The sequence below is a fragment of the Pundamilia nyererei genome, unplaced genomic scaffold (assembly GCF_000239375.1).
Source record: "Pundamilia nyererei isolate P.nyererei 1_Seehausen unplaced genomic scaffold, PunNye1.0 scaffold00054, whole genome shotgun sequence".
Classification (NCBI taxonomy): Eukaryota; Metazoa; Chordata; class Actinopteri; order Cichliformes; family Cichlidae; genus Pundamilia; species Pundamilia nyererei.
In genome coordinates this window covers 735502-749167 of record NW_005187455.1, presented here as the reverse complement: position 1 = coordinate 749167, position 13666 = coordinate 735502, and the positions used below count along the sequence as shown (strand labels likewise).

General features: G+C 40.5%; 1 protein-coding gene across 1 annotated transcript in view; it reads right to left on the bottom strand.

Moving 5' to 3' along the window:
• cdh11 (cadherin 11, type 2, OB-cadherin (osteoblast)) overlaps positions 1-9647 on the bottom strand; it is an 89293-nt gene extending 79646 nt beyond the window's left edge. The window contains exon 1 of the mRNA XM_005733668.1: positions 9161-9647. The gene's annotated coding sequence lies outside the window, so the exon portion shown is untranslated. The remainder of the gene's footprint in view (positions 1-9160) is intronic.
• Between the last annotated feature and the right edge of the window lie 4019 nt (positions 9648-13666).

Here is a 13666-nt window from a genome sequence, read left to right as displayed (position 1 = left end):
TTCTAATTTGTGTTGTACAGTTATTTCATTTTTAACCTTAATTTATATTTTATTCCTTCCTAGTTAAATTTACCCTTTTTAATTTTTCATATTTATTTCCTATCTTATTCATAGCCTTTTCCTTTTTTGTTTTCTTTAGGTCACGAGCAGTTGTCCAAGCATTTCACTGCATATCGAACTGTGTATGACTGTGTACTTGACAAATAAAATTTGAATTTGAATTTGAATTTATTATGCTAAAGAGGTCAAGCTTGCAGTAATGCTGTCTTGTAGAAAAGAAAACTGGGTTTTGTTTTTCTCTATAGGCTTAGTACAACAGTATGTGTCAGCGTCACATGTACACTGTTATCTCGTTTTTTCCCCCATGTCTTTTTATGTGCGTGTCAGTGAGCCATCATCTGGCGTGACACCATCAAACCAAAGCTGGTAAAATGTAGATTTTACCTAGTTAATCTAATCTCATGGATTCTTCTGTGGCACCGGTGTGAGTGGATGTGCACAGAAAACAGACACACCTTCGCCTCTCAGATCGCAGTATCTCTGCAAGGATTCCGAAGAAATTCAGGGTTCTGCGAGATTGGCTCATTTAGTGAACTCACAAATTATGCAGCTAGGAAAAAAGTATCATTCATGCATTCTAATATGGTGCATAATTTAGCAATCATGTTAAATTACACAGAAAGCTGCTATATGTTGTATATAAGGGAGAAAAAACTCTATGTAATACATTTCTCCAGGCCGGGTTTATTTTTGGAAATTTTTCAGAGAGTAACACTTGTGTTCATTTGAAGCACAGTGGGAATAAATACAGGTGGGGGTGAGGGGGCTGAGGTATACTGAAGGGGACAGGAGGAGAATGAAATGTGGAGGACAGGAGAAGGGAGATAAGTAAAGAGGGAAAGGAAGGGGAGGAAGATGAGGACTGAGGAAAGAAGGAAGGAGAGAACAAGAGAGGATGAGACAGAACTGGATGAGAAGCTGTAGATAAGTCCCAGTGTGATCAAAGCATTACTTTGACATCAAATGCAGGCCTTGCCAGCATACTGACTGGTTAATGCTAGAAACACTTTGAAATATTAGAATATGTGTGGCTAAGAAGCTTCTCCTCATATTTGTCCACTTCAGAGGGATTTACATATTGAGATTAATGCGTTATAAAGTGATAAACATTTTAACTACCTATGGTCAGATCTAATTGTCTTGCAGCTGTCCAACCATTAACAGTTACATGCATTCTGATTATCTCCATCTAATGACTTTAATGTGCCTTAAAGACAGGTAAATCGTGGTTTAAAATCCCATTACTGAACACCCACATCATTCACATCACAATACAAGAAAAACAATTCCGTCATAAATAGCCCCATATGCCAGCAGACAGGACAAAGAGCCAATTTGTTGCATGAAAAACTGGTTTCCATTACCGTGTTTGTTTAAACTGTTTTAAAATAATTCAACCTTGAAAGCAATTTTACTGATAAATAAGCCAAATACGAAGGCATACAATGTGACATAAATAAAAAGATAAGAAATAAGTGAACGTATGCAACAGGATTATTACGCTACTTATGTTCACAGAGCCTGTTTCGGCAAATAGGTGCCAGAGCCCTTCCTCTCTCGATGACATAAGACTGCAAACTTAACTACTTTTTTGTTTATTCCGCCTTCGAGCTACATCTTCGGAAAGCTCATTATGCCGCATATGAATTGTGTCATCCAGTTTCAGTTCTCATGTTCATATTTTCTTAAACAGTAGAAAAACAACAGAAATACATGCAGGGAGGGACAAATGATGAATGTTCTTGGCCAGATGGAGGTCACAGTAACATGGTTTTTAGACTGTGGAGCTACTGAAATGCCACATTTTAGTTAAACTATTTATCAGTCTGATCTGCATGTCTCTTCAACACTCCCTCTAATGCAGAGTCCTCTATCTAACCCTGCTTATAATCAGATAAGCTATATGCAGCATTTGCTTTTCTGGCCGGCCACTGACACTTTGTGTGTTTGTGTGTACGTTCAGCTTCTGGTTTCGACACCACTTGCTGTGTCTTTGTCAGCACGTGTCCTGCAAAATAAATCATTTTCCACAATTTAAACCTGATTTGAACTGATTGTCAGCCACTAATGTGCACATATCCTCACATATATAAAGTATGATGCAAACAGGATGCAAATAGAAAAGCATGGACACACACTGTACCTTGAAACCATAGCTAACTGTCCATAAAGTTCACCTTTATAAATGTGTTCCATCAGCAAAATTAACTTGCTACAATTAACATAACCGTGTTAATTATGGTAATCAACAGCACACCCACTGCAGGTACATGCTCAAACCTGTGCGCGCATGTGCGTGTTTGACAAGTTTAGTGGAGATAAATGATAGAGGGAGTGAGAAAATGATGGTACGGGAAAAAAAAGAAAGATGGGGAATGAGACTGATAGCTTGAGTTTGACAGGTGATTTAAAATAAAATAAAGTTCAAAAGTCAATTAACTGTTTAAGTTATTTGTTAAACAAAAATACCTAAAAGTAATTAGAAGACACTGCTTTAGGCTATGGAAGTTTTTTCCATGACTTGTTGCATGTAGTATCACAACATATTAATTGATGACAAGTGTAGTAACTTATAAAACATAATCAGTTTGAGGGAAAAAGGTGGACAAGCCCACTATGAATGACTTTATGACAATACTTAATGGTTATCTTGCTGAGGATATTCTTAGACATAGATTTAATGTGTTTTCTTATATTAACATAAACATAAAGCCTAAAGTCTTCAATATCAAACATGCTTTTCAACAACTATCACAATGTGGTAACAACCCAAAACGTCCTCTGCTTTCCAAAATGTCCTCATGCCAATGCTCTAAAACTCAAGCTGGTGCTCACTATGATAGCTGGACAAGTACAGACACACACACACACAGAGTTAATTATTATCCTGAATAATGAGAAGCAAATGACTCATTAAATCTCTCCTTGACCCGCACGCAGAAACTAGCCACTGTTCCTCACATTCTTTCTTTCTCACTGACTCTACAGTACCTCATACAAAACTTGTCAAACCAGACGCCTTTTCAGCTGTGAATTATTAATTGGCATTAAAGAAAGAGCCCAAATTTCTCTTTGACCCCAATCCCGAGTACTTTTGTACCAGAGCGACCGCAAAATGTAAAGAAAATCTCCTGAAATTCATAATTGAGATGAACTTTGTTCTCGACCTTCATCCCTTATTTCCTTTCCCTCTCGCTCCCTCACTCTTTTTCAGTGTCTCTGCCTGTGACATGCTGTCTGCCAAAGCAGAAATATAGTTACATTTGACTGTTTAAAAAAATAACAAACATGGTTTTTTTTTTCCTTAATATGATTGGTGTCCACGAGACAGCAGAGCACCTGACTGGACCCAAGGACTGTCACAGAAAACAAATTACACTTATTTTTCAGGCCCACTCTGTCGCACTCGTGCATACACCTACATCTATACAATATATCTAAAGCATATATATATATATATATATATATATATATACACACACACACAAAACCATTGTTAAAAGAATCACATTTGCAATCAATTAGATTTCACAAATGAATATTCTGGATGAAAAGTTCAGGTGCCTATACACGTGCCCATACAAGGTGTTCTGATCAATATAAATCGCTGTCTCGAATAATCAATTTCCATTGCAATACAATCAATATCAGTGTCAACCCTGTATTCTGATCATCAATGGTAAAATCGATGAAATCACTCATTAATCCTGAATTAACATTGATCCAGACTCCACTGTTTTTGCAATTAAACTGCAGCCTCATCGCCTAGCAGTAAATCCACGCAGCCTTTTCTGCCAGTGCTCAGCTCTTTTATGCAGGAGTGAGAAGGTCGACCATGCCGAGGATCACTATTCAGCTAACAAAGCTTTAATACTGGAAACCAACACAGCTGCAGCTGCAGCATGTGGTTTTAGGTGCGCATGATGCGAGGGCAATTAAAAGTGAACACCTAATTGATGCTGTAGTCTCTCTGTGCTGCCACATGTTTTTGTTTATTTGCTCTAACTGGTGTCCTTGTTGCTTTGTGGTATTACTTGTGGTGCAGTTTCCCATCTCTGAGTACTTGCATGCATCCCATCCAGCTTTAGTCTGCACTGCCTAAATTACTTCAATGTGACTTTGCTTATCAAATAATGAGAGCATGGGACACATTCATGAATCACGCTGCTTGTTAGTTTGTTTCGGTCAACAAAATTGAAAACATTTTCCAATTTAGTGATTTTTCACTTGATATTCAAGTTATTGGTTTTCTTTTCCTTTTTAGGGATACAGAGAACGGAATCAAAACACAGTATGCGCTACTTTGAAGGAAGGGAAACGGGCCAAAAAGTAGAGAGTAGTCAGACTAAAGTGCATGAACTGGAACGGGTGCACTGTAATTTAAAGTCGCTGGCATGTAGACCAATTGAGGAATAATTGAAACCACATGAGCTCAAGAAAGAAAAAAAAACATACAAACGCCATGCTTAAGGCCAAAGAAACTAAACCCAGTATGTCATGCTGCATGGGAACTATGTCAACACTACTAAGCCACCTGTGTTGTCTCACTCTTCCCCACGTGCACCAATACCCAGGAAATCATCAAATACAGACAAATTAACTTGCTTTTTTTTTTCCCTCCTCCACCCCCCCAACCCCCACCCCCCACCCCCACCCCACACACCGCTAGAGAACAAGTATGGGGATTAGAGGTCAAAGGCACTAATTACTGACTCTGCCATTTAGTCCGGTTGAGATGAAAGATTAGAGTTATAATCCCATTCCACTGCCATAGGAAATTATATATCAGCCTAACATCTATCTGGCCTCACATTCTGCTGTTTTAAATAGATGAAGATCGATCTAAGGGAAAGAGAGAAAAAAAGCTGACGTTTAACCAGTTGTGTGTGCTGACTCTGCTTTTGAGCCCATGGAGCAAGAGGCTGGAAGAAAACAAAATTTTTAAAAAAAAGTCCAGAAGCAGAAGGCAGAACTCAATTCTCCACCAATGTTCCCCCGCCCCGTTCTCACTGGGAGGTAACGTGAATGTGAAGGTAAGAGAAACCAGTCACAGTGGACAGGCTTATCCAGACAGACAAGATTTGTGCGTGTGTGCGCGTGCAGGTCTGTCTGTTAGGGGCGTTCATATTGAATCCTGTATCCCTGGGGAGCCTAACTACCTCTCCATCTCTCTGACTGGCCCCCTGAGAGAGACAGACAGAGCAGGAGAAAGGAGAGAGATTGGAAAAAGAATTAGGAATAAAGAGCAGAAAGAAGGAAAAGGAGCAGTGGAGCCAATACTGCAGCAAAGCCCAATAGCTCCCTCTGTCGTCACCTAGAAATGGTCCAGTAGCTCTTCCATTCATTTTCCCCTTTACTGTCTTCTTTTTGAGTCCTGTTTCTTTATCTGCAGGATCACAACTTTATTCTATCTTTTAAGCCTCCCTTTCATTATTTAAAAAAACGACTTTACGATCACATAAATTACGAGGATGAGCAGTTGGTGCCTAATTAAAAATAAATATAATGATTACAGTGTAATAAATTAATCCCTCTATTTTGTTTCCTCCCTAGGGTGCTACATCAGCACTGCTTGCAGGCAGATGCCTTTAAACTCAATCCAGAAAGCAAGGTTGTTTTCTTTTCGTTCTCTTTTTAAGATTCTGTCTTACTCGTTTCATGAATGTGGAAAGATCAACATAATTAGTCCCATCAAATCTTTAAAAATCACTCAAAGCTGATCAAAATTAATACTTATAAGTAAAAAGCAAATTTTATATTGTCTGATTTTTCTGCATTTGCCATTAATTTAAAGAACATTTTCAAATGCTGCTTCTTTTTCCTTCTTTTGTGAAACTCTGAAGAACGTCAAATAACATCAACAGGAATTATTGCTACACACTTAGATTGAGTCTATAGATACATAATAGGTAAACATAGTGTCTAATGTGCATAGTGTCTAAGATAAGTCATGAGAAAGTTCCCACAGATTGAATTCTGAGTTAGAGAGTTTGAACTTAACCTAAATATCTTCTGGCCTTCTCATGTCCTATCACACATTCCAGAAGAAATGCTAAAGCTCGTTAAGCTTAATTCTATCTTTACTAACTATAACTAGCACAGCTATGATGCACAGTATTTCCAGTGCCAGGTTCTGAAACCACTTCAGTAAAAACCAACAAATCTGACGACATTTCTGTGTCAGTTTCTGTGCAATTTCTTGGCTGAACATCAGGGAAAAAAATCTGATACCTCTCCCACCCCGCTTTCATCTGTCATCCAAGCCAGGTTTCTGTATGCTGCTCACCCTAAATAGCACAAAGATGTACTGGTACAAGGGAATTATGTGTGTCTGCCCTGCTTTTAAGGTATACAATCACTTCTGCAGACATAAAACCACATTTTTGCGGGAACTGTTCATTCCTGCAATGGCTAAGTGAAGGCAGGCAGTTTCTACTCGCATGTCTCATTTCAGCTCATACGGCAGTGACTCTCAAAAAGGAATGAGACTGACTACTCTACTGATAGACGTCACGCTGCCCTCCTCTCTTGTCCACCACCTCCTCCTTTTCTTCACATCCTGATAGGAGTCATGCTCTTTTCTGCTCAGCTGCTGCTCCTCCGACCGTCTGCCCCGTTGTTTCTCTCTGCCCTGCACCTCATCTCCTCTGCAGACCACATCCCCTCATTTCCTTTCCTGCACCTCTTTTTTTGCCTCTTGATCTTTTCCTCTTTTACTCTGCCCACACTGTATTATTGTTTGAGTGAAATATTGGGAGCTTGAAGAATTAATTGGTGAATTAAGAAAACATCCAAAAGCACAAGTTGAGTGATACTGTTGTGCTACTTACAAAAACCCTTTGTGGAGCCAGAGAGCGACAGCTGTGATGTTGAGCTCTGTCATTAAGTGAACATAAGAAGCAGCAATTCAAAACTACAAAATTAGGGACCTTCTTTGTGTGTAATATGTCTTTTAAGTGGCCAGTGAGCCACAGTGTCTCAGAACTAAATATAAAAAGGGGAATTCTGCTGTTCTTCGCTGCAGTGACTGGTCTGTAGGCTAATTGGCAAACATTAAATAAACAGGGAAACGCTCTCTGAAAAGTAACCACATAATAAGGAAGTGTGGGGGGAACCACAACAGCACAGTTACAACACTTGTAAGAAGGGAATTAAAAAATGAAAAAAAAAGCCTGTCGAAAATATAACACAATAAGTTCCAAACCCTTTCCCCCCTTATTTACTAAACTGCAGTTAGAGCATCTAATGGATCCATTTCTCTGCATCTTTCCTGATCCATTGTAGACTGCAGACTTTTTTCAAGGCAACACAAGAAAACATCTCTCCAGCCAAGCCTGGCTGCTAGGAACCCCCTGTCGAATAAATACAACAGCAGCAAATGATTTTCTCAATGGCTCCCACAAGACTGAAGCGCACAGACAGAGTCGGAGAGATTGCTGTGTAGAGAAATGAAGAGAGAGGAAGAGGAGGGCGAGAGAATGGTGAGTTGGAGGGGGTTGAAATGCAAAGGGGAGAGCAAAGGTACGGGAGAGAGGGGAGACATTTTATACAGCAACAGTGTGGGAGACAGAAGGGGGAGAGGGGGAGAGAGATTATTGCCTGCTTGAGAGCAGCAATCTTGAGTTGTGCCATGAATACCAAAGATACAGCCCTGGAGTTAACGCCCCCCCCCCAACACACACACCTCTCTAGCTCTCTTTGCTCCCCCATTGAAAACGCAGCGGAATTGCAGATGCCCCAAACTACACACCGATATCTCTTTTACTCTCTGCTGAAAGCGGCTGAGCAGCAGCCCAGTTCCAAATCCATCCGTAATTATTCATATCAGACCAGCATGCGCACAGACCCAACCAGTACGGACAAATCTACTCTACTGAGCAGATTTCACTGGATGTCTATGCAACAATTTACAAAATGATCTAATGTGGCCCTACAGGGATGCTAAGCCAAACGCACGGACCTAATTGAGTGCAGAACGAGCCTGAATAAGCCTATGGGCAAGTGATCTGTATGCATTTTTTATGCAGTTTCACCAGCGCTGGCGCACACCAAAAGGGCAAGAACGCCGCTCCGCTTCAAGTATTCAAACGGACTGAATACTAAGCTGCGTGGAGTCTTCGGGGATTCACATTTCAAAATCACAAAATCAATTAGCTCCCAAATCAGTAATGACCCCGCAAAAACCAGAAAACGAGAAAGAATGAAAGAAGGGGAAATGGCGAAAAAGGGGAAAATATTGGGGATTGAGAATTTTAAATATGCCGTTTTGATTTTACAGGAGGAGGATAAGTTGGGGGAAAACGCTTTCTGGAAGAAACAGGAAGAAATATGTTAAATAAATGCAGATTAACTGTAACACTAACAAATATTTCTTTCCTGGAGTGGGCTAAAGGGACGCAGTGAATTTATCTGTTTACCGAATTATGTGACCGCAACCCCCCTCACACATCCAGACTCTGTTGATGGTGATCCAAGGAAAAGTTCTGCGTCGCAGTTACGCGGAGCCGCCGGGAGACACGGAGACAGCGAAAGGGAGCTTACTCCTAGATTAGCTACTATAGGCTACGTGGGCAGACTCACAAATACGCAAACGCAGTTGGATGCACTCGCAGACCAAATAAGTAAAAATATGCAGAAACACTGCAAGAGAAACTTTAGTGAATCCACGCTCTGTTATGCGAAAACCACACAGATCCAACCGTCGTCCAGTGGCCCGGAGGAACGAATAAAGTCTGCACTGTTACTGGCAGCAGCACAACAAATAAAACCAAGTGCTGTCTTTAATGCGCAAAGGATCTTTGGGTTTTGTGAGATTTTCCATTGTTAATCAAACATAATCAAGTCCGATATCATCTCCGAGTAATCTTCCTATAATGTATAAGAAGTGTTTGTGCGACAGTTTGGTTTAGTCAAGAGTCTAACCAGAATCTCCCCAGCATCCCGGGAACCTAAACCTTTAACTTCGCTGGCTCTCGTGTGTTTTGCGCTCAGGAAAGCCTCTGCAGAAGAGATGCGCGGATAGTGAGAAGAGAGACATACGATGGAAGTGTGTTGATGTAACTACGGCAAAATCCCAGTCCTTAAACTCCAGTGGTCTTACCTTGGAAGTGAGACTCCGTGCGCAGCTCGTTCACCCAAGTGTCCTCAATACATACAAGCCAGTAGAGATCGGCCACTTGACTTAAGTAGTATTGCTTCTTTTACCAGATGTCCAACACATCCACTGATTAAAAGCCCAGTTTTTTCTATGTTTACGTGCGCTTGGAGATGAGAGGGTAGAAATTCAAGCTGAGCCAAGTGGGTTTCCCGCTGGAGCTCAGTGGCAAAAAATTAAAAACAAAAAAACAAACCAGTCAAGCGAATTTAAAGATAAACTGAAAAGAGAGGACAAAAATGAAAGAGCAGTCATGCGTCTTGATGAGGTCCGAGACTGAAGTGATGGAGAGGAGTGGAGGGGATGGTGAGGAGGTGGGTGTTGGAAGAGAAAAAGAGAGGAAATCACCGTAGCATCCCTCCCTCCTTCGGGTAACAAATCCGGTACCGTCAGCGCCGTTTATCCGTCCTCCCTCCTGGAGCATCGGAAGCGATGTGAGGGAAACTGAACGGCGCGCAGCAGCAGCAGCGAGAGAAGAGAGGGAGGGAGAGAGAGAGAGAGAGAGAGAGAGAGGTGTCGCTGCCGTTGGAGGGCGTAGGAAACTGGTAATCCTCTCTCTCCTCTTACTCCTGTATCGGTAGTAATTTTGTTATTCGTCGGAATTAAATAAGTGGCACCTCAAATGACAAACTCAAGTGGGGCAAACCTCTCAATACACATTAACATTTTCAGATTTTATTACAGTAGAAATATAATTTGTTTAGTTATTTTTGACCGTGGTTGCAAAAAGCATTTGCACTGAGAAGGATACGTTGTTTAATGAGGTTTAGGCCACATTATAGCATTATCTGTATTGTAACACTGTACACCCTTCCCACATCAAAATCCACCCTGAGATGTTACAGCAGAAGAAGCTCTGCAGGAGGGTAACTGAATGCAACAGTTGCTATTTCCTCATTGGCTAAGAGGAGCTTCCAACCGCTACCAGCAGAGATTTAGAATTGCACAGAGAGCCAATGAAAGGAGAGGACGGCAGGCCTGCTATACACAGAGAGTGTCGCCTACAAAAGTCCAGTGTAAACGATGTAATTGGCCATGAAAAAAAAAGCTGGAAAAACCCACACCTGGAAAACTAAATTATGAATGGTTTGAAGGAGTATTTCATAAAGCAACGCTCGACTTGTAAACATCTGCTATTATGGATCACTTAGTCTCAGATAAAAATAGATAGTGTGTGCATCAATTACACTAACCCAATGATTGTTACTTTTGATATTAATGTTTTGATATTTTGAAACATTCAAAGTCTGCTTAAATGAAACGATTTCACACAAGATAGACACACACAAGAACCTATAAAACAATAATTTAAAGCCTTTAAACCAATACATTTCCAATAGTTTTATCTTTCTCGGATGATTCATTTTACTTGAATCCCATCATGACTTTTCAGCCTACTCAAGTTGTTTATTTGGCCAGTCCTAACAAAATCTTAACCACAGCTTTCACAAGTGATGACACATAAGTGCCACATCGAGCCATTCATAAATGCCTGTATCAGCTGCCAGTTGCTCACCCCCATCCGTAAATTTCTGTATGTATTTTGGATGCTAATGGCAGGGGTAAAAAAAAGGCTCACAAGCATGGCTCACTTGCAGGGGTTCTCATTCAGTGGGGAGCAGTAGATGATAATGCATATTTTCATTATAGCATTCAGCAGGCCTTTATTACTTTGGATGCAAAATGACATAATTAGATTAAGATAAAGGGCAGGTTGTCAAATGTAATTACAGGGTATTTCTGGCCATAATGAGTGAAAATGTAAACAACTGCAGCCTTTTGCACACAATTTTTCATTTCATAGAATCTGGTTCATTTCAATAAAAAAAGTCAGCCTTTGAATGTATTTGAAATTCTTAATGCACACTGACTTCTGGTTCAAAACCCAGTCTTTTCCATGCCAACAGCCTGCAAGGGACAGCGAGGTGATGCTACAAAAGAAATGGACTTTTCTCTCTTCTTCAAAGACAGAGAAGTTTCATGTTTTTTGGGGAGTTATATGCACACTCACCTTTCTCACTGCTGCTGAGTGAGGATAAAATGGTTTTGGAAATTTTCAGCACAGCAAACATTGAGGCCATAATTCATTGGTTTTACATTTTTACATTTTTTTCAAGGTAAAGCTTGTAGCTGGATTTTTCTTCATATAAGATACTGTTTCAAATAAAATAAAAAATACACAAACCCTTTGTTTGTTTAAAATTAAACATAAAACATGGAATCAAACCATGCTTACAGTTCATCTTAATCCTTCCATATATTTTTCTTTCTATTCTTAACTTAGCAGCTCCATGTAGAGAAGGATTTGTAAACCAACCGTAACTCAAGGGTTATCTGCTTTCCTGTATGGTTATTCTGAAGGTTCCCCACGGCTGTGAAAATCTCATGTTATAATCTGGAAAATCTTTATTTTTTATTTTTGAAAAAAAGGCAGTTTGTTTGATGTAAGCTTGGTAGTTCATGAGTCTGTAGAGGGAGAAGGTTAGTGAGCTAAAGACAGAAATATTAGGCTATTCTCTTTTTTCTGGCATATCTGATACTGTAGCAGCTGATGGTTGGAAGTGTGTCGCCAACCAGTCTTCTAGGCTAAGCCCCTTTTCCATTAGTACCTACTCGGATCGACTCTCCAGGGACTGACATGGCTCAGCTCAGATCAACTGGTTTTCCATTACAACCCATAGTACCTTGTTTGCGTGCTTCTCGTCTGCGTGTTCCGCGATGGAATTAATATGGGAGACAATTGCTACAACAAAGATGGATGTCGAAGCAAATGTATACCTGCTGCTCTGTCTGTGTTGTTTTTTTTGTCAGACTCAGGGGAGCACAGCATTGTTTTTGTAGTCATTTCCCTCATTGCTGAGTTTAAAAAATGGCGGTTTTGATTTTCGAGACGCTCTCATGACTCATCGAGTGACGCTACTGATCAGCCAATCGGTCTCATGCAGTCTGGCAACGTCACATTTTAGTACCTGCTCAGATCGCTTGGAAACCAAAGTACCAGGTACTATGACCTAATGGAAAATCCTGAAAACCATGCCAAATCAATCCAAGTAGGTACTAAAATGTGACATCGTCAGACTGCATGCCACTGATTGGCTGATCAGTGGCGTCATGAGAGCATCTCATTCAAGAAAATCCAAACCACCATTTTTGAATTCTGGCAACGAGGGAAGTGTCTACAAAAGATAACATCGTGTTCCCCGAGGCAGACAAAAAGCCACAGACCGAGCAACAGGTGTATCATCATCACCTCAACATCCACCTTTGTTGTAGAGTTTGTGTTGCATATGATGTTATGGCATGCTTTGTCATTTTGCTATAATGATTGACCACATACATTAGGTGGTACTTGACCGTAATGGAAAACCAGTTGATCCAAGTTGAGTTGTGGTGAGCTGTGTGCATTCAAGCTGAGAAGGTACCAATGGAAAATGGGCTTAACCTAGAAGACTGGTTGGTGACGTACTGGCAACCATCAGTTGCCATAATTGCTGCTACAGAAACAGCTGGTGATCAAAATGGATTGCTAAAGCCTCACTCGGGCAGGCCCAAAGACCAACGACGGTAAGTAAAAAGACAGTGAAAATAAGACTAAACGCACAGTTGAATAAAGGGAAACCAAGTGCAACATACATAAGCCCAAGCTGGGCGCAAGCCATTATCCTGGTCTGAAAAACCCGGGACCTTTGCCACCTGTGAGTTATTCCAGCACCACTCCTCCAGTCTAGCTATGTGAACTTTGTAGGTTTCTAAAGCAGGGCAATTATCTCTCAGCAGCCAATATGTCTGTGGCTGGTGTGTCCAGGCACAAATGCCAATGGACAACTTGCTCATAGCAGAGAGATGCAGGTGACATCTGCTGAGACTTCATCATCCTATGCCCTGAGATAAGATCATATTAGAAATTTACAGTGAGGTTCTTTTTGCTGAAGAAAATGATAGAAGATGTAAGGTAAGTGACCTCCAGTGACCACATGAAAAAGTCACTGTAGAATGTGTGATGAGGAGGAACTTGTCACTCTGGAAACAGAAAACAAACTTTGTAACATATGCTTAACTATGTAAAACGGTACATTTTAACTAACACATTCTCATCCTGGTGTGTCTAATACTGCCGTTCTGTCAGAAGCCGTTACCGTTACAATAATGAAAACACATTTTCTTTTGAAATCTGAGCTTTTATGCCCTGACTGCAGCAATATTGGATGCTCTGTTTTTTAAAGTGTGCAATATGGATGTAGTGGGGTTAGAAGAAGTCAGAATTTTGTCTTGACAAAGTGAGTGACAGTTGGGAAAGTCTCCAGCCCCTGCTGCAAACCTGAACTGGAATAATGGGGAAAAAATTGACGGATAGAACATGTTTTCCTTATCCTCTACTAAATAGTTCTGTGGGTTGCTGTTGATCAAGCTTTAAAGTAATGTGTTTTATGTTTTCAACTTTCAACTTGTTTT